This window comes from Sminthopsis crassicaudata, chromosome X (genome assembly GCF_048593235.1).
Source record: "Sminthopsis crassicaudata isolate SCR6 chromosome X, ASM4859323v1, whole genome shotgun sequence".
Taxonomy (NCBI): Eukaryota; Metazoa; Chordata; class Mammalia; order Dasyuromorphia; family Dasyuridae; genus Sminthopsis; species Sminthopsis crassicaudata.
In genome coordinates, this window is record NC_133623.1 from 489,395 (window position 1) to 508,807 (window position 19,413).

General features: G+C 37.7%; 1 protein-coding gene across 18 annotated transcripts in view; it reads right to left on the reverse strand.

Moving 5' to 3' along the window:
• The window catches only part of LOC141548335 (uncharacterized), a 360,889-nt gene that overhangs the window by 218,512 nt on the left and 122,964 nt on the right, over positions 1-19,413 (reverse strand). Inside the window, exon 1 of one of the 18 annotated variants that reach the window (XM_074277127.1) lies at positions 13,036-13,634. The exons of 16 other annotated variants lie outside the window; for them this stretch is intronic. The gene's annotated coding sequence lies outside the window, so the exon portion shown is untranslated. Of the gene's footprint in view, positions 1-4,790; positions 6,102-13,035; positions 13,635-19,413 lie in introns of those variants that run through there. One more of the 18 variants, XM_074277128.1, reaches the window with a different exon arrangement.

A 19,413-nucleotide genomic window follows, 5' to 3' on the forward strand; every position in this document is an offset into this window, starting at 1 on the left:
GCTAAAGCAAGGAAGAGAAATAATTTGAGAAAGAAAGTGTCAAAGAATGAAACAATGAGAGGGGCAGAGTGAAACAGGTAATTAGAGAAATGGAAAAGAAAAAGAGAGAGGAAGGAGAAAGAAAGCAAGAAAGAAAGAGACAGTGAGAGAGAGTCAATGACAGGGAAATAGAGAGTGAGAAAGAAAAGAGCCAGAGAAAGAGAGAAGAGTGGCATGTAGCAAAGAAGCTGCTAAAGCTCTCCCAGTTTCCCTCAACAACCATATGAGACCAAGCCTATGAACAGAGTCTGATGGAATGAAACCAGTCTCCATTTCAAGACAGACTGGGAATTTTAGGTACTCTGGGGAATAGTACTATAGTCGGGTCCAAACATTATATCAGAATGCTGAAAGAGGAATGAAGCAGAGTAAATATTGAATCATGTACTGAAATTGCTTTGGAAAGACTGTTTATCCAACCCTCTCATTTTACAGATGAGGAAACTGAGGCCCCCAGAATTGAAGTCACTTACTCAAGATCAATAGAAAATTATTTCTTATGCAAAATGATCATTGTTTCTTGCCCAAGTCATGGCATGCAGTTCTAGATTGTCTGGTATATATACAATGACTAAAATGGCTTTAGTGACATGGGGGAGAACCAGCAGATTTCATGAGCATCAAGTTGTAAAGTATCTTAAGAAGACTTTCATCAAGAGCCAAGTCTTATCATCAATGAAAGATTCTATCATTACTAATTTGGGGAACCAGACTTTCTAACACAGAGGCATCAAATTCAAAACCTAATCCGCTTGACAGCATCTCCAAAAAATAAATGGCCTTATCAGGCCAATATTTCCTTGATAAATTATTACACAAAGATATTGTGCTCTTTGGTAAATGCAAATTTGTGAGAAAGCATATTAGACTTGGATAAACAAATCTTGAACAATATCCATGGTTGTTTTTCTAAAGCCTTGTCTCCTCGTGTTGGACACACTCAAAGTTATGTAGGCTGATAAACTTGATCCCTCTTGTTTCATGAGATCCACAAATTTAAGTCTGGGATTTGTAAATTCCAAGTACTTCTTTGTATTTCTCATATGATTTAAAGGCAGAAATAATGAGCACCAAGTCTAGAAATCACTTGCTTACCTTCTCTTGGTAAGAAAATCAGCAGATATTGAAAGTTTAAAAAAAATTGAATTAATAAATTAAACTAAGAGTTGGTTTTATGGAAAAACCAATAAAATGGATAAACATTTGGTAAATCTGATCAGAAAAAGGAATGAGGAAAATCAAATGGTTAGTCTTAAAAATGAAAAGGGGGAACTTTCTACCAATGAAGAGGAAATTAGACCAATAATAAGAAGTTACTTTGCCTAATTTTATGCCAATAAATTTGATAACTTAAGTGAACTAGATGACTACCTCCAAAAATATAGGTTTCCCAGATTAACAGAGGAGGAAATAAATTGCTTAAATTGTCCCATTTCAGAAAAAGAAATAGAACAAGCTATTAATCAACACTGTAAGAAAAAATCCCCAGCACCAGATGGATTTACATGTGAATTCTACCAAACATTTAAAGAACAATTGGCCCCAATGTAAACTATTTGAAAAAAATAGGGAATGAAAGAGTCCTACCAAACTCCTTTTATGACATAGACATGGTACTGATACCTAAACCAGGTAGGTTGAAAACTGAGAAAGAAAACTATAGACCAATCTCCTTAATGAATATTGCCGCTAAAATCTTAAATAAGATATTAGCAAAAAGACTACAGAAAATCATCCCCAGGATAATACACTATGATCAAGTAGGATTTATACCAAGAATGCAGGGCTGATTTATTATTAGGAAAACTATTAGTATAATTGACCATATTAATAATCAAATTAACAAAAACCATATGATCATCTCAATAGATGCAGAAAAAGCATTTGATAAAATACAACATCCATTCGTACTAAAAACACTTGAGAATATAGGAATAAATGGACTATTCCTTAAAATAATCAGGAACATATTTAAAACCATCATTAAGCATCATATGTAATGGGGATAAATTGGAACATTTTCCAGTAAGATTAGGAGTGAAACAAGATTGCCCACTATCACCATTACTATTCAGTGTTGTATTAGAAATGCTAGCCTCAGCAATAAGAGTCGAGAAAGAGATGAAAGGAATTAGAGTAGGTAATGAGGAAACCAAACTATCGCTCTTTGCAAATGATATGATGGTATATTTAGAGAACCCCAGAGATTCTAATAGAAAGTTATTAGAAATAATTCACAATTTTAGCAAAGTTGCTGGATACAAAATAAATCCACATAAATCCTCAGCATTTTTATACATCACCAACAAAATCCAACAGCAAGAGATACAAAGAGAAATTCTATAATGTCCTGTTGTCTCCAGAAACTGCCGATCGCTCTCTGGGAGGAGATCTGCTGTCTCAATTCAATCTCCCAGCCAGACTCTTCTTCCTGTAGAGAGCCGTCCCAACTCTGACCTTGAGTAGACTCTTTCTCCAGGCTCAATGTTGCTTCTTTTACCCTACCAGAGAATGGGCGTGGGATAACTCAGGGGCTTGAGAGAAAAATACTTCAACCAATGAACTTGCTCTTCTCAAACATGTAAACTTCTCCCCAGAAGTTCAAAGGAGTAAACTCCCCTTAAAGGCAGGAACCAAAAGGTGTGAACTAGAGAATTGTTAAGTACAGACTTAGCACTTAGTAAGAACCTAACATCTCCTCCTTTCTTTTGATTAAGAACATAGGGCTTGGAAGACCTTCAAATATAGGTCTTTGAAATGTAAAGGTCTAGGCTAGCTCCTCTGAAGGGCTCAGAATCAGTCCTTGTCAGGATAAGCAAAAGTCCTTGCTCCATGTTGTGGATACCAAAATGTAATGTTCTGTTGTCTCCAAAAACTGCCGATTGCTCTCTGGGGGAGATCTGCTGTCTCAACTCAATCTCCCGGCCAGACTCTTCTTCCTCCAGAGAGCCATCCCAACTCTGTCCTAGAGTCCACTCTTCTTCCAAGCCCAATGTTGTCTTCTTTTATCCTTGCAGAGATTGTAGTGAGAACTCAGAGGGGCTTGTGAGAAAACACTTCAACCAATGAACTTGCTCCTTTTAAAGGTTGTGTAAACTCCTTTTCATATGTAAACTCCTCCTCAGAAGTTCAAAGGGGTAAACTCCCCTTAAAGCAGGAACCAAAAGATGTGAACTAGAGAATTGTTAAGTACCGACTTAGCATTAGTAAGAATCTAACATCTCCTTATATCATGAGCACTTAGTAAGAACCTAACAAAATTCCATTCAAAACAACTGTCCAGAGTATAAAATATCTGGGAATCCATCTACCAAAGAAAAGTCAGGAATTATATGAGCAAAATTACAAAACACTTGCCACAAAAATAAGGGCAGATTTAAATAATTGGACAGACATTGAGTGCTCTTGGATTGGCCGAGCGAATGTAATAAAGATGACAATACTCCCTAAACTAATCTATTTATTTAGTGTTATACCAATCAGACTCCCAAGAAACTATTTTAATGAACTAGAAAAAATAACAACAAAATTCGTATGGAAGAGCAAAAGGTCGAGAATTTCCAGGGAATTAATGAAAAAAAAAAAATCAAATGAAGGTGGCCTAGCTGTACCTGATCTAAAACTATATTATAAAGAAGCAGTCACCAAAACCATTTGGTATTGGCTAAGAAATAGATTAGTTGATCAGTGGAATAGGTTAAGTTCACAGGATAAAATAGTGTACAACTATAGCAGTCTAGTGTATGACAAACCCAAAGATCCCAACTTTTGGGATAAAAATTCATTATTTGAAAAAAAATGTTGGGAAAACTGGAAATTAGTATGGTAGAAATTAGATATGGACCCATACTTAACACCATATACCAAGATAAGATCAAAATGGGTCCATGATTTAGGCATAAACAATGAGATCATAAATAAATTAGAGGAACATAGGATAATTTACCTCTCAGACTTGTGGAGGAGGAAGGAATTTGTGACCAAAAGAGAACTAGAGATCATTATTGATTACAAAACAGAAAATTTTGATTACATCAAATTAAAAAGCTTTTGTACAAACAAAACTAATGCAAACAAGATTAGAAGGGAAGTAACAAACTGGGAAAACATTTTTGCACTTAAAGGTTCTGATAAAGGCCTCATTTCCAAAATATCTAGAGAACTGACTCTAATTTATAAGCAATCAAATCATTCTCTAATTGATAAATGGTTAAAGGCAATGAACAGACAATTTTCAGATGATGAAATTGAAACTATTTCCACTCATATGAAAGAGTGTTCCAAATCACTACTGATCAGAGAAATGCAAATTAAGACAACTCTGAGATACCACTACACACCTGTCAGATTGGCTAAACTGACAAGAAAAAATAATGATGAATGTTGGAGGGGATGTGGGAAAACTGGGACACTGATGCATTCTTGGTGGAGTTGTGAACGAATCCAACCATTCTGGAGAGCAATTTGGAACTATGCCCAAGAAGTTATCGGACTGTGTGTACCCTTTGATCCAGCAGTGCTACTACTGGGCTTACATCTCAAAGAAATGCTAAAGAAGGGAAAGGGACCCGTATGTGCCAAAATGTTTGTGGCAGCCTTTTTTGTAGTGGCTAGAAACTGGAAAATGAATGGATGCCCATCAATTGGAGAATGCTTGAGTAAATTATGCTATATGAGTGTTGTGGAATTTTATTGCTCTGTAAGAAATGGAGCAGTGCAGGAGGAGTGCAGAGAGGCTTAGAGATACTTACATGGACTGATGCTAAGTGAAATGAGCAGCACCAGGAGATCATTATATACTTCAACAACGATACTGTATGAGGAGGTATTCTGATGGAAGTGGATATCTTCAACATAGAGAAGATCTAATTCAGTTCCAGTTGATCAATGATCGACAGAATTAGCTACATCCAGAGAAGGAACAACGGGAATTGAGTGTAAACTGTTTGCACTATTGTCTTTCTACCCAGGTTACTTTTACCTTCAGAATCCAATTCTTACCGTGCAACAAGAAACTCTCTTTTACACACATATATTATATCTAGGATATACTGTTAAACATGTAACATGCATGGGATTGTCTGTCATCTAGGGGAGGGGGTAGAGGGAGGGAAGGGGATATTCAGAAAAGAAGTGAGTAGAAGGTATAATGCTGTAAAAAAATTACCTATGAATATGTAATGTCAAAAATTATAATTATAAAATTAATTTTAAAAATAATATTAACAATAAAAAAAAGAAAAAAATCGGCAGAAATCGCTCAGAAATGGCCATGCTCTCTAAAAGGTTGCTTCATGACCCTCCATGGTGATTTCATGTACCACCAGATGGAAGCATGTATAATGGGCAAGGGTGATTGTTCACTATAAGAAAATGTGTCTTGGAGAGACAATTATAACTGAATCGCACCCATCCTCCAAGGTTCAAACAGAAATAGGAAACTGAGCAGTGACAAGAGTAGTGCATTTGGAGGTAGAAGACCCTGGTTCATTTACTGTATGTAGCTCATACAACTTGCATAACGTTGAACAATCAGCACACATGTATTAGGCACCAAGGATAAAAAGACATCAATTAAATAATAAGAAACCAGCTGAATGACTATCACACAAAAGAGAAAGATGTAACAATATTTTTACTTTTCACATACCCACGAACCATATTCTGAGCCCAGGAAGCCGATACTTTTTAAACATCCCACTGTGAATATCTATTTCTCACAGATTATTTTTAAGTATGATAATAAATACAACATTAGCTCCAAAGGTGTTCTGTTAACTTGTATCTCCCCCTGACCTTCCTTCTATTCTTATCTGTACATTTTAAGCAATCTTGCATTGAAGTATTTTTTTCTTCTTTTGTACCATTATTATTAGCTTCCCTCTATCACCTTCTTCAATTCAATTAAGGCTACTTCTTTAAGATTCACCAATGACTCCAATCCTCCTGTATGGCTACAATTTCATCAATGTGGGCAAATCCTTCCAGTAGTGTAGCTTCCGGAACATCAATGTAGCTTAACACTATGTTTTGTGACTTTTTTCAAATTCCTCTAATAAATCATCAAGGGTGGTAGGATGGGGAAAGGCGCTTCCCAATGCCCTGGGGTCCTTCCTTCAGGTCTTCTTATCATTACAGCAGTGCCTTATCTGTGCAATCCATTGTTATCCCTTACAAGACTGGTTCACCTCCTCTTCTCATTATGCATTTCCTAGATGGTGCATTATGTATGTGCCAAATTTAAGACAAAAAATGGCTTGTTCATTTTTTTTCTGACGTTTACAAAGTCCTCTTCAAATCACTGGCTATCATGGAGAGGATTCTGGGGTCTTGAAGGGCGCACCAACAAATCACAAAGTCTGAGAGGCAACAAAAAAGCTTTATTTGGCTCTGATAAACCGTGTTTGCTTCCTGAGGACTAACCTAAGCAAGTTCCCTGAGGTTTGCCACCAGTAGGTGGACTACTTAGTAATAAATTATTTGTAACCTTGAAACATGTTCTCCAATATGCCAATGGATCTGTGACTTCACTGCATAGATATTCCCTCTCCTGGTGAAGATTACAACCCATTAAGACTTGTCAAATTCCTGTCCCTGTCCTCCTAGAAGTGCAGCACAGCAGGACTCCCTGATGTACTAGGTAGGGGCCTTTCTTGAATACTCCTGACATCATGAGGATATCAGAGGTGAAAGCAGATTGTCAATCAGCCTGTGTAACCCCACTGACTTCTCTCAGTCTTGTGATCTTTCTTTCTCACGTACACAGATGTCATCGAAAACACCTGTTAACATATCTCTCTTTTATAACTCCGGTTTAGAAAGAGTACTCCCTGCTCATACTCAATATGTCTCTCTCTAGTGGGTATTTCTCATGTGGATTTTGCTAAGTGTTAAACAATGAATCAAAATGCCAAATAGTATGTACAATGTGCCACTGGGTTTTTTGTAAAGATGGTCAAGTTAAACAATCTAATCTGTTGTTTAAAATTCTACCTGAACCTGCCAATTCCATCTAGCATGAAGAAGTGAGGAAAGGGAAGGGGAAAAGAAAGAGAAGAAAACAGAGAAGGGAAAGGAAGGGAAGGGGGGAAGACAACGTGGGGAAGGAAGAGAAAAGGGAGGGAAGAGAGAAATAAATGAAGGGGAAAAGTTAAGGGAAAGAGAAAGAAAAAGAAAGGGAAGGAGGAAGGGAGAAAAGAAAAGGGAAAGGAAAGGAAAAGTGAAGAGGAGGAAAAGGGAAGAAAAGAAAAAGGAAGTGTGAGGTTACAGAAAGGAAGGAGAAGGAGTAGAGAAAGATAAAAGAATAAAGATATTTAGAATGATTTTGATCAAAGTTCTAAATTAATATCTGAATGAATAAATTTCACAGATATTTCATTTGCAACAACTGACATTTAACAACAACCCTATTTCTAGATGCGGATTAACTGGCTTTTTGTGGTTTAAAATAGGAATTACATATATCTTACAAATGCTTATGTTCTACTGATAGAAAATGCTAGGTTGTTTCTCCTATTATTTTTCTTTTTGTTTACCACAGACAAAGCAAGCCGCTTTTTCTGCAGTTAATTAGGAAAAAAGCTTACACAAATAATGGGCAGGCATTAAGTGTCTTATTTTCTTCAAAGGTCAGATTAAAGCACTGCTGTGAGCATTCCCAAGCAGCTGGATTGATTGCCTGGATAATGTTTCATCTTCTCCAGGGCCTTAAAGACTGCTCTCCCATTGTATACAACTGTCTGCATGACAAAAGCAGGCAGATGGGTTTGGGACTCCCCCCTCTTTCTAGGGACAGCTATTCTGAGCAACATTTCATTTCCCTGAGCTTCCTTTTGGGGCTAGGTCAGTGCTCAAGTTTGTATCCACAATCATTTCTCAATTATGGGAGCAAACTTTCTCCATTGTATTTCATCTTCTGGGAATTGTGTTTCCCACTTCTCACTGATGTTATCTCCTGCCCTGCCAACTGGCTGGCTGACATTATGACCCTCTCCTTTGGTGTTTCCTCCATGTGCAACCCAGAGGAGCCGGAATGACTTTGCTATTCTCTTTGCAATGCAAACTTGACTACCATTCAAGACTTTTCCCCACTGCCCCAATGTTACCACTCCCGCAGCACCTGCTCTAGGCCCTTTGTGCCCCCACCCTTTCACCCTCTGGCACACTTTGTTTTTTCCCAGCAGAGAGCTCAGACACTTGCCCAGTAGCTATGTGGTCCAATCCTTGTCTTTTTCATCAGAATTCTCCATGAGAGCATTCCTGTTGGTGAGAACGCATGGGGGTGGGGGAGAAGGAGCACATCTCCTAGGCATACACCCTAGTCTCTCAGCATTATTAGCCTCGGCTTACCATCAATCTCCTCCTCTTTTAAGAAGTACCCTTCTCACTGTCCTCACGCACTACAGTGTCTCTACAATGAAAACATCCCTAGGGGTGAATCCAGACAGATCTGGCACCAAAGGGCTTCGGTTCACATCAGAGACTTGCCTTGTCCCTTACCCTTGACCCCCTCTCCAGAAGCAGCAGTCAGGTAGTGGGGCAAGATGCCCCAAGGGGGAGAATGTAAGCAGCCCATGCCAAGCACATGCTAGACATGGGCTTACAAAGACACCCCTCCACTCCCCAGTCCCCTTTTCCTCTTTCTAGTGCCTGCGCAGTCGGGCCTGGGCAACAGCCAGCAACACAGTCACAGCTCTACAGAAGCAAAAGCCTGCTGGAGGTGTCAACCCTGGAGCACCTGTACTGCAAAGCTCGGAACCATGGGCATCCAGAGAAGACAACCTTGCAGCACCAGAGCAGCAGCTCTAGGAAAGGCCAGAGCTAAGCCAGGTGACCATGGAACAGAGGAAGAAGGGCATGACACCAGGGCAAGGAACTGTGAGTGGGGGTTTGAGTGGGTGGGTGGGTGTTGGGCTACCACATGAAGTATTCCACCAAGCCTGACAGAGACTCTAGTACCCAGCCGAGGCCAGTTCTGACCAGCCAAATGTTACTTGTTGCCCACACCTAGGCTTGTTGTTCCATGGATTACCCAGCATGAAAGGAGGCTGGAATGCTTTGAGATTCAGCGCCCTAAGATTCAAAAAGGGAAGAGTCCACAGGAAAGTAGCAGGAGCAAGGCAAAAGACTGAAAAGGACAGAAAAGGAATAAGGCCTAGCGAGCTTTGCCTATGGAAGGAGCTTTGACTGATGATGTTCTACAAAGAGAGATGGAGATCTTGCACTGGCTGTAGCCTGGGGGATTGGGTGCTTGAAAAATCTATTTGCCCTACCCTGGAAGGGGGAATTGGAACTCCTGAGGGGCAAATGGTACCAGGAATGGGAGAAGCTCCAGACCTTAGGGTGAACAGAAGTGGGGGAAAAGGCTAAGCAGGATAGGGTATAAGGAGTGGAAAGAATCTAAAAAGGATATACTTTGGAAGTTTTGACTCTATGAGAAAGTCAAAGAAAAAAGAGAAACCAGATAACTTGAAGGGTCATAAATGAGGGGCTTCAGCAGAATGGGAAAAAATGAATGGACAATCAAGAAAACAAGAGGAATTCTTTTTGTAAAGAATTTAACAAGTTAATGATAAGACTAGTTGAGGGGGATGAGAGGAAGAATCCATTTGACTAAAAGAACAAAGGGAGAAATAATTACATATCCAGATAAAAATAGGTTGATGAGGGAAAGGAAAGGGGGAACCCCATTAGTCGGCACAAAGATAATAAGATAATCCCATGAGGCACAGTGTCCCTGTAAATGAATTTACAGGCCCGAAAACCTAGATTGATAAATAAAAGTTTTATTGTAGAAATTTGCAAGTAAAGTTCAGTTAGAAAGAAGCCAGGGCCAGAGGGGGCCGCTAGGTGGGCAGGAACCCTTACATGGCTGGAAGGATACCATGTGTTGGGGGGAGGGCTCCTGCAAAGAGAGAGCTTTGACTTGGCTCTTTTATACCTAAAAGATTGTGGGCGGTTCCAAGTTCTTGGCGGGCTTTTCAATTAGCTCAGATCTGGTGGGGAGCTGGGGGAAGCTGAGCAGATAGTGGGGGCTGGGCCAGGATATTCAAAAGGGTGCTTTTTGACCAGGATTTGTGAATCAAGGTCAGCCATGGTGGTTGGGCAATCAGAAAGGAATCTTAGGGGCCTCAACCCCCTTCAAGGTGATAAAAAGTAATAAGGAAAATTCTAAAGTGAAAGGGATAATAAATGAGAGAAAGGGATTGAAGAGATGGGAAGACAGACAGTAGAAACAGTCATTTTCAAAAAACATGCAGGCAAAGTAACTGAAGGAACATGGTACTGTGTTTACAAGAGGAGGAAAAAAATCATAACTTGAAAAAAATCCCAAAATCAGATGCAGATGTAGGGGAAAAAACCCAACTTAAAAGTTTAAAGGCGAATGGATTCAAGACAATGAAAGGAAAAAAATGACAGATCAGATAAAAAAAACAAAACCCTGCAATCTGGTGCTTACAAGAAACACATTTAAAAACAAAGATACACAAAATAAACCTGAGAGGATGGGAAAAATATGTACTATGCATTAAGTGAATTTTACAAAGGACTGCAATCACAATGACAAAGTTAAAACATTCAAAAATTAAAAAAGGATAAGTAAGGAAACTATATCATGCTGCAAGAAAATATAAATAATAAACCAATACCTGTCATAAATTTACATGCTCCAAATGCCTTAACATCAATAAAGGAAACCTCAATGAATGGATGTCCATCAGTTGGAGAATGGTTGGGTAAATTGTGGTATATGAAGGTTATGGAATATTATTGCTCGGTAAGAAATGACCAGCAGGAGGAATATAGAGAGGCCTGGAGAGACTTAAATCAACTGATGCTGAGTGAAATGAGCAGAACCAGAAGATCGCTGTACACTTCAACAACAATACTGTATGAGGATGTATTCTGATGGAAGTGGAAATCTTCAACATAAAGAAGATCCAACTCACTTCCAGTTGATCAATGATGGACAGAGGTAGCTGCACCCAGAGAAGAAACACTGGGAGGGGAATGAAAATTGTTAGCACTAATATCTGTCTGCCCAGGTTGCATGTACCTTCGGATTCTAATGTTTGTTGTGCAACAAGAAAATGATATTCGCACACATGTATTGTACCTAGACTATATTGTAACACATGTAAAATGTATGGGATTGCCTGTCGTCGGGGGGAGGGAGTAGAGGGAGGGGGGGTAAATTGGAAAAATGAATACAAGGGATAATATTATAAAATATATATATATATATATATATATAATAAAAAAAAAAAAAAAAAAAAAAGGAAACCTCATCTGAGCTATAAGACTGGCCACAACACAACAGTGACAGGAGCCTTCAGTATCCCTCTCTTAATGTGAATAAGTCTAATGGAAAAATTAATAAAAGGGAAAATAAGGAACTGGATAAATTACAGGAGAAATTGGAATTAAAAGACTTATGGCATCTTCGAAATGGGACAGCAAATGAACGTAAATATTTCTTAGCAACATATAGAAAATTTGCACAAACCTGACCATGGATTGAGGCACAAAAAGAAGTTGGAAACAAATGTAAAAAGGCAAAAGACATTAATATATCTTTACAGACCATAAAAAATAAAAATAATCATGGATTCAGAAACAAAAAAACAAAATATACAGACTTAAATAGAAATTTAACAATGAAATACTAAGTTATGAGAAGGTCACAGAACAAATCATCAAAAAAAATGTGAAAATGACAAATATAAAACAAAATACCCAAATGGCCCAAAATATCACAGTCTCTAAATGCACTCTACAACTGCTCAAGAGAGCAAAATTCCAGAATTTTGGAAATTCCAGATAGATATCAACTGGTACTTATATAGTATTTGTGATAACACATTTATACAATATTTTCAGATGAAATATAAAAAATGCCTTCTGGTCAAGTCTTAGGCTGATGTCTCCTCCCGGTATGGAATGCACACTGGGCTCTCTGAGGTATTTGAAAAGGATTTGGGCATTCAGTGAACTGTAAACTCAATGGAATGGTGCATAGAACAGCCCAAGTTGTCACAGTCCCCATTAAGAATTTCTCGAAGGAGTGGGTTGGATGTTGGATTCAGCCATCTCTACCACATGGGAGTTCATTTTATAAAGGTGGATTATGAAGTCTATGGAGGATAAAAGCCTTACCCACTTTTCAGCAGATTCTGTATAGCTGGTGTAGACTAGGTGTGCAGAGCTGCCCACCACAGCTCTGCTGCTAATTAGCTGTGTGACCTCAGGCAAAGAAATTCACTTTTCTTTGCTGACTCCCGACTCTAACCCTAACCCTAACCCTCACTGAAATGAAGGGCTCTCTCTAGGCAATTGGTAAAGACACTTCTGGCTTTAGCATTTGTGCTTCTGGGATTTTAATGGTTCCTTCAACAAAGCCAGCACCTGAGGGATTGAGCCAAAGTGGCAGAGAAAAGGCAGGGGACACCCTTCCCCGACCTCCCATAAATTTCCCTCCAAGCAATTTTAAAACTCTCTCTCAGAATGAATTCGGGAGGGGAAAACCTGATAAAAATACCGGGTGAAACAATATTATCCCCCAAGACCATTTAGAAAGTTCACTGGTAACTTCTGCATCATAGGAGTGGGGGACCAGAACAATCCAGAACAATCCAGACCCTGCACCTGAAATCCCGCCTTCCCAGCCCAAGGCAGCCAATAGTTGACCACTTCCAGCACAAGCCCAGAGCAGGCCTTGGGGGCAACTAAAGCAGGGGGAGAGGGGCTTCAGGAGCTCTCAGCCCACCCTCTACAGGAGGGTCCGAACCCCAGAGAAATTTTTTTAAAAAGAAAGAAAAAGACCTTTATATACAACAATAGTTGCAGCAACTCATTTTGTAATGGCAAAGAACTGCCAACTGAAGGGATCCCCATCCATTGGGCTAGGGGTAAGTTGTGGAATATGAATGGAATGGAATATTTTTGTGCTATAAGAAATCAAGAACAAGTGATTTTATAAAAATATGGAAAACTTACAGGAACCAATGCTGAGGGAAGAGCAGAACCAAGAGATTGTTGTGGTACAGCAAAAGCAGAGGAAGAATAAACATGAATGGCAAAGCTCTTCTGAGTTACAGGACAATGCAAATCAACTGGGAAGGACTTCTGAAGGAAAAGGCTATTTACCTGCAGAGAAAAAAATGATATATGGAAGTATGTGTTGTATGGTTCCACATAGATATCTCTAACAAATGTTGACCTTTTCTAATGTGGGGTTGGGAGGGACTGGGGGAGACAAGAGGGAACTGAAAATGCAAGCAAAAAATTTCATATTTTTTAATGTTGCAACTTTCATATTATAGTAGAAATGGAACTGGAGTCTGGAATGTGAAGTTAAAGATCTTTTGTTCAAATGCCAGTCATACCACTAACCACATAGAAGCCCTTAGGAAAACCACCCAGTTTCTCAAGATTGCAACTTCCCACCCATGAAATGCAACAGCAGACTAAATCAGAGCTTCTGAAACTTTTCCCACTCACAGCCCTTTTTCTGACAGATTTTTACATGACCCACGGCACATAAGTATCTAAAGTAGGAATCTACATCAAATATTTGCTGAAAGGAAGTAATAAAGAATTTTATTTTAAAATATATATTTATATAATATATATATATATATTTACTACATTTATAATTTTACCATTTATTGAAGAGAAAATTTGCATACAAATGAGATGGATTTATTTTTACCTAAAGAATTAAATATTGGTGGAATATTAATTTTTCATGACCCCTACATTCAGTTACCCGACCCCATTCAGGGTTACAACCCACAGTTTAAAAAGCTTCGGACTAGATGATACCCAGGGTTCCTTTTAGCTTTTAATTTATTCAGTTCATTTAAATGAATACTAATGTATTTCCTACTAAGTATAAGACATCTTATATTCTGGGGATACAGAGACAGAATTGAAAAAAATCATCCTTCTGAAACGATCTTCTTTCTATTTTTCTTTCTTAGAGGTTTCACATGTTCATAGATAGGTAAGTACAAAGTGTATATGAAGGAATACAGTCTGATTTCAAGGGATGTAGGCATAAGTAATGGAAAACTCCAGAAAGTTCCCCTACTAAATAATGGGGACTGAACCGTGCTTCCAAGAAAACTGTGCATGCCTTTGAGAAGAGGTAAAGTGTAGGGGCAGCTAGGTGGTACAGTGAGTAGAGTACCAGCCCTGAAGTCAGGAGGACTTGAGTTCAAATGTGACTTCAGACACCTACCACTTCTTAGTTGTATGACTCTAGGCAAATCACTTAACGCTCATTGTCTCAGGGGAGGGAGAAAGGGAGAAAGGGAGAGGGAGAGGGAGAGGGAGAAGGAGAGGGAGAAGGAGAGGGAGAAGGAGAGGGAGAAGGAGAGGGAGAAGGAGAGGGAGAAGGAGAGGGAGAAGGAGAGGGAGAAGGAGAGGGAGAGGGAGAGGATGAGGGAAAGGGAGAGGATGAGGGAAAGGGAGAATATGGCAGAGACAGAGGTTCAGTAATCCAAGGCAATGCCTGCAGACTTTGGACAGAAAATGCCATCTGCATCCAGAAAAAGACTGGATGTGAATTAAGACACCTATGTTCATTTCTTTTTTCTGTTTTTTTTAATCTCTCTCATGCTTTTTCCCTTTTGCTCTGATTTTTCTCTCACAACATGAGTTATAAAGAAAGGTATTAAAATCAATAAACTTGCTATAATACAAAAAAATAAAAATAAAAAGAATTCAATGACTATGAGAAAAACCAAGATATATAGAAAGGATTTTATGGATATAGGTCAAGAGAAGTAAACAGGACCAATAAAATATATATACAATATAAAAAAAAAAAGAACTAGAGAACATGATGAAAGGCAAAATGGATAATTTTGATTATATGAAATGAAAAGTTTTCATACAAACAAAACCAATGTGGACAAACTTAGAAGGGACGCAGAAAAATTGGGGGAAAATTTATATCCAAGGATTGTGATAAGGGCCTGATTTCTAAAATATGATCACAGAGAACGAATCCAACCATTCTGGAAAGCAGTTTGGAACTATGCTCAAGAACATGTCAAACTGTGCATCCCCTTTGATCCAGCAGTGTTACTACAGGGCTTATATCCCAAAGAGATATTGAAGAAGGGAAAGGGACCTGTATGTGCCAAAATGTTAGTGGCAGCCCTTTTTGTACTGGCTAGAAACCGGAAATTGGATGGATGCCCATTAATTGGAGAATGGCTGAGTAAATTCTGGTATATGAATATTATGGAATATTACTGTTCTATAAGAAATGAATACAGAAAGATTTGGAGAGACTTACAGGAACTGATGCTAAGGAGATCATTATACACTTCAAGAACAATATTATATGAGGATCAGTTCTGATGGACGTAGCTCTCTTCAACAATGAGAAGATCCAAATCAGTTCCAAATGATCAGTGATGAACACAACCAGCTAAACCCAGTGAAATAACACTGGGAAATGAATGTGAACCACAACACAGCATTTGCACTCTTTCTGTTATTATTTTCTTGAATTTTTGTTTTTCTTCCTGGGTTATTTTTACCTTCTTTCTAGATTCAATTTTTCTTCTGCAGAAAATAACAATATGGATATATATACATATATTGTATTTAACATATACTTTAAGATATTTAACATGTATTGGTCTACCTGCCTTCTAAGGGAGGGGTTGGGGGAAGGAGGGGAAAAATTGGAATAAAAGGATTTGCAATTGTTAATGCTGAAAAATTACCCATGCATATATCTTGTAATGTAAAAGCTATAATAAAAAAATAATAATACTAAATAAAATAAAATAGTCAGTAGCATCTATTTAAAACCATCAGTAAGCATCACATGTAATGGGGATGAATTGGAACCATTCCCAACAAGATCAGGAGTGAAACATGGTTACCCATTATCACCATTACTATTCAATATTGTATTAGAAATGCTAGCTTTGGCCATAAGAGGTGAGGAAGAGATTAAAGGAATTGGAGTAGGTAATGAGGAAACCAAATTATTGCTTTTTGCAGATGATATGATAGTATACTTAGGGAAGCTTAGAGATTCTACTAAAAATCTATTAGAAATAATCCACAACTTTAGCAAAGTTGCAGGATACAAAATAAACCCACATAAATCATCAGCATTTGTATACATCACTAACAAAATCCAACAGAGATACAAAGAGAAATTCCATTTAAAGTAACTGCCGATAGTATAAAATATTTGGGAATCTATGTGCCAAAGTAAAGTCAGGAACTGTATGAGTAAAACTATAAAATACTTTCCACACAAATAAAGTCACATCTAACCAATTGGAAAAAAGATTAAGTGCTCTTGGACAGGTTGAGGGAATATAATAAAGATGACAATACTACCTAAACTAATTTCTTTATTTAGTGCTATACCAATCTGACTCCCCCAAAAAACTATTTTAATGACCTAGAATAAAAAAACCAAAACAAAACAAAATTCATCAGGAAGGACAAAAGATCAAGACTTTCAAGGGAATTAATGAAAGAAAAATCAAATGAAGGTGGCCTAGCTGTATCAGATCTAAAATTATATTATAAAGCAGCAGTCACCAAAACCATTTGGTATTGGCTACAAAATAGACTAGTTGATCAGTGGAATAGGTTAGGTTCACAGGACAAAATAGTCAATAACTTTCATAATCTAGTGTTTGACAAACCCTCAAACCCCAGCTTTTGGGATAAGGATTCATTGTTTGGCAAAAACTGCTGGGAAAATTGGAAATTACTATGGCAGAAAGTAGGCATTGACCCACACTTAACACCATACACCAAGATAAGGCCAAAATGGGTTCATGATCTAGGAATAAAGAATGAGATTATAAATAAATTAGAAGAACATAGGATAGTTTAACTCTCAGACCTGTGGAGGAGGAAGGAATTTGTGACAAAAGAGAAACTAGAGGTCATTTTTGATCACAAAATAGAAAATTTTAATTATATCAAATTAAAAAGCTTTTATACAAACAAAACTAATACAGAGAAGATTAGAAGGGAAACAATACTTGGAAAACATTTTTACATTTAAAGATTTTGATAAAGGCCTCATTGCTAAAATATAGAGAGAATTGACTCTAATTTATAAGAAATCAAGCTACTCTCCAATTGATAAATGATGAAAGGATATCAACGGACAATTTTCAGATGAAAAAATTGAAACTATTTCTAGCCATATGAAAAGATGCTCCAAGTCATTATTAATCAGAGAAATGCAAATTAAGACAATTCTGAGATACCACTACCCTCCTCTCAGATTGGCTAGGATGACAGGAAAAGATAATGGTGAATGTTGGAGGGGATATGGGAAAACTGGGACACTGAGACATTGTTGGTGGAATTGTCGATACACCCAGCCATTCTGGAGAGCAATTTGGAACTATGTTCAAAAAGTTATCAAACTGTGCATATCCCTTGATCCAGCAGTGTTACTACTGGAAAGGGACCTGTATGTGCAAGAATGTTTGTGGTAGCCCTCTTTGTAGTGGCCAGAAATGGGAAACTGAGGACGCCCATCAATTGGAGAAAGGATGAATAAACTGTGGTATATGAATGTTGTGGAATATTATTGTTCCATAAGAAATGACCAGCAGGATGATTTCAGAAAGGCCTGGAGAGACTGACATGAACTGATGCTGAGTGAAATGAGTAGGACCAGGAGATCATTATATACTTCAACAACAATACTATATTATGTTCAATTCTAATGGGCTTGGATCTCTTCAACAATGAGATGAACCAAATCAGTTCCATTTCTTCAAGGATGAATAGAACCAGCTACACCAAGTGAAAGAACTCTGGGTAATGAGTATGAACCACTACATAACATTTCCAATCCCTCTATTTCTATCCACCTGCATTTTTTATTTCCTTCACAAGTTTAAGTGTACCTTATTTCAAGTCTGATTTGTATTGAGCAGCAAAATAACTGTATGGATATGTACACATATAGTATATTTAACATTTACTTTAACATATTCAACATGTGTGGGACTACCTGCCATCCAAGGGGTGGGGAGGAGGGGAAAATTTAGACAGAAGTTTTTGCAAGAATCAATGTTGAAAAATTACCCATGCATATGTTTTGCAAAAAAAAGTTATAATAAAATAAGAAAATATGGTCACAGAAAATAGCAAAACACCAACTCAGAAGAAAACCAAAGGCACATATGGTAAATCTCAAAGCCTAAAATGAATTTGGCTGAAGCCCAAAGAAGATTCTGGGAAGCACTCATGTAGCATTTGAAAATGCAAATAAAAGTTGCAGAAGAAATATTAGGAAAAGAGCCTGGAGCTAATCAAGAGGGAGCCAACAGGTTAGAAAAAGAAAAAGAAGAATTGATTGAAGACCACAGATCTTTAAAAAATAAAATCACCAAAACTATAAACAAGTAAAACACTGAGGAAATCAATTCATTAAGAAAACACAATTTGCTAAATGAAAATAAACAAACAAACCCACTGAGGAAAATAAAAGGTTGCAATATAGAATTACCAAATAAAAAAAGAGATAAGAAAGCTAACTTAGGAAAATAGTTCAAAAAAAGTTCAAAAACTAGAACAAGATAAATGGAAGTTAATGACTATGTGATATCAGGAATCACTCAAATAAATTTTAAAAAGAAGGGGAAATGGAAGAAAATATAAAATATAAGCAAAACAGCCAACCTGTAATACAGATGCAAGACAGACAATTTAAAAATTATTGGTCTCACTGCACACTTCCTAGCTGTGTGACCCTAGGCAAGTCATTTAACCCCAATTGCCTCAAAAAAGAAGAATAAATAAATAAAAATAAATTATTGGTCTCCCTGAGAGCCAGGGGAAATATATATACACACACACACAAAATAGAGCCTGGATTACTTTCTTCAAGAGATCCTTAAATATAACCAGGGTGATACAGTAGCAGCAGAGGGCAAAATAGTTCTTAAAACTGCCCATCTAGACCTCTAGAGAACCTTCTAGCTCTAAATAGTGATCCCAGGATCTCTACCCACTCTACATCTAATGATCCTCTATGACTTAATTCACTAAAACTAAGGAGGCCTCAGTTTCCATATGTGTAAAATGTAAAATGATGATGTAAATGACATTCAAAGTCTCTCTTTTAAGGTCTATGATGCAATGAGAGCATAATTCAATTAAATAAATTTTCCATAAAATTCCATTAAAAAATCCAGTCACCATGTACCTGCTAGTATTGTGTCAGGTGTGGGGGGCACCCTTTCTAGAAACATGAAAAGGCAGGATGCAGATTGAAAAGCATAGAGCAGGGGGAGTTCTAGCATTAATGAAATCAGCAATCCTCAAAGTATCGAAAAAGAGATTATTTTTGTTTAAAAATTA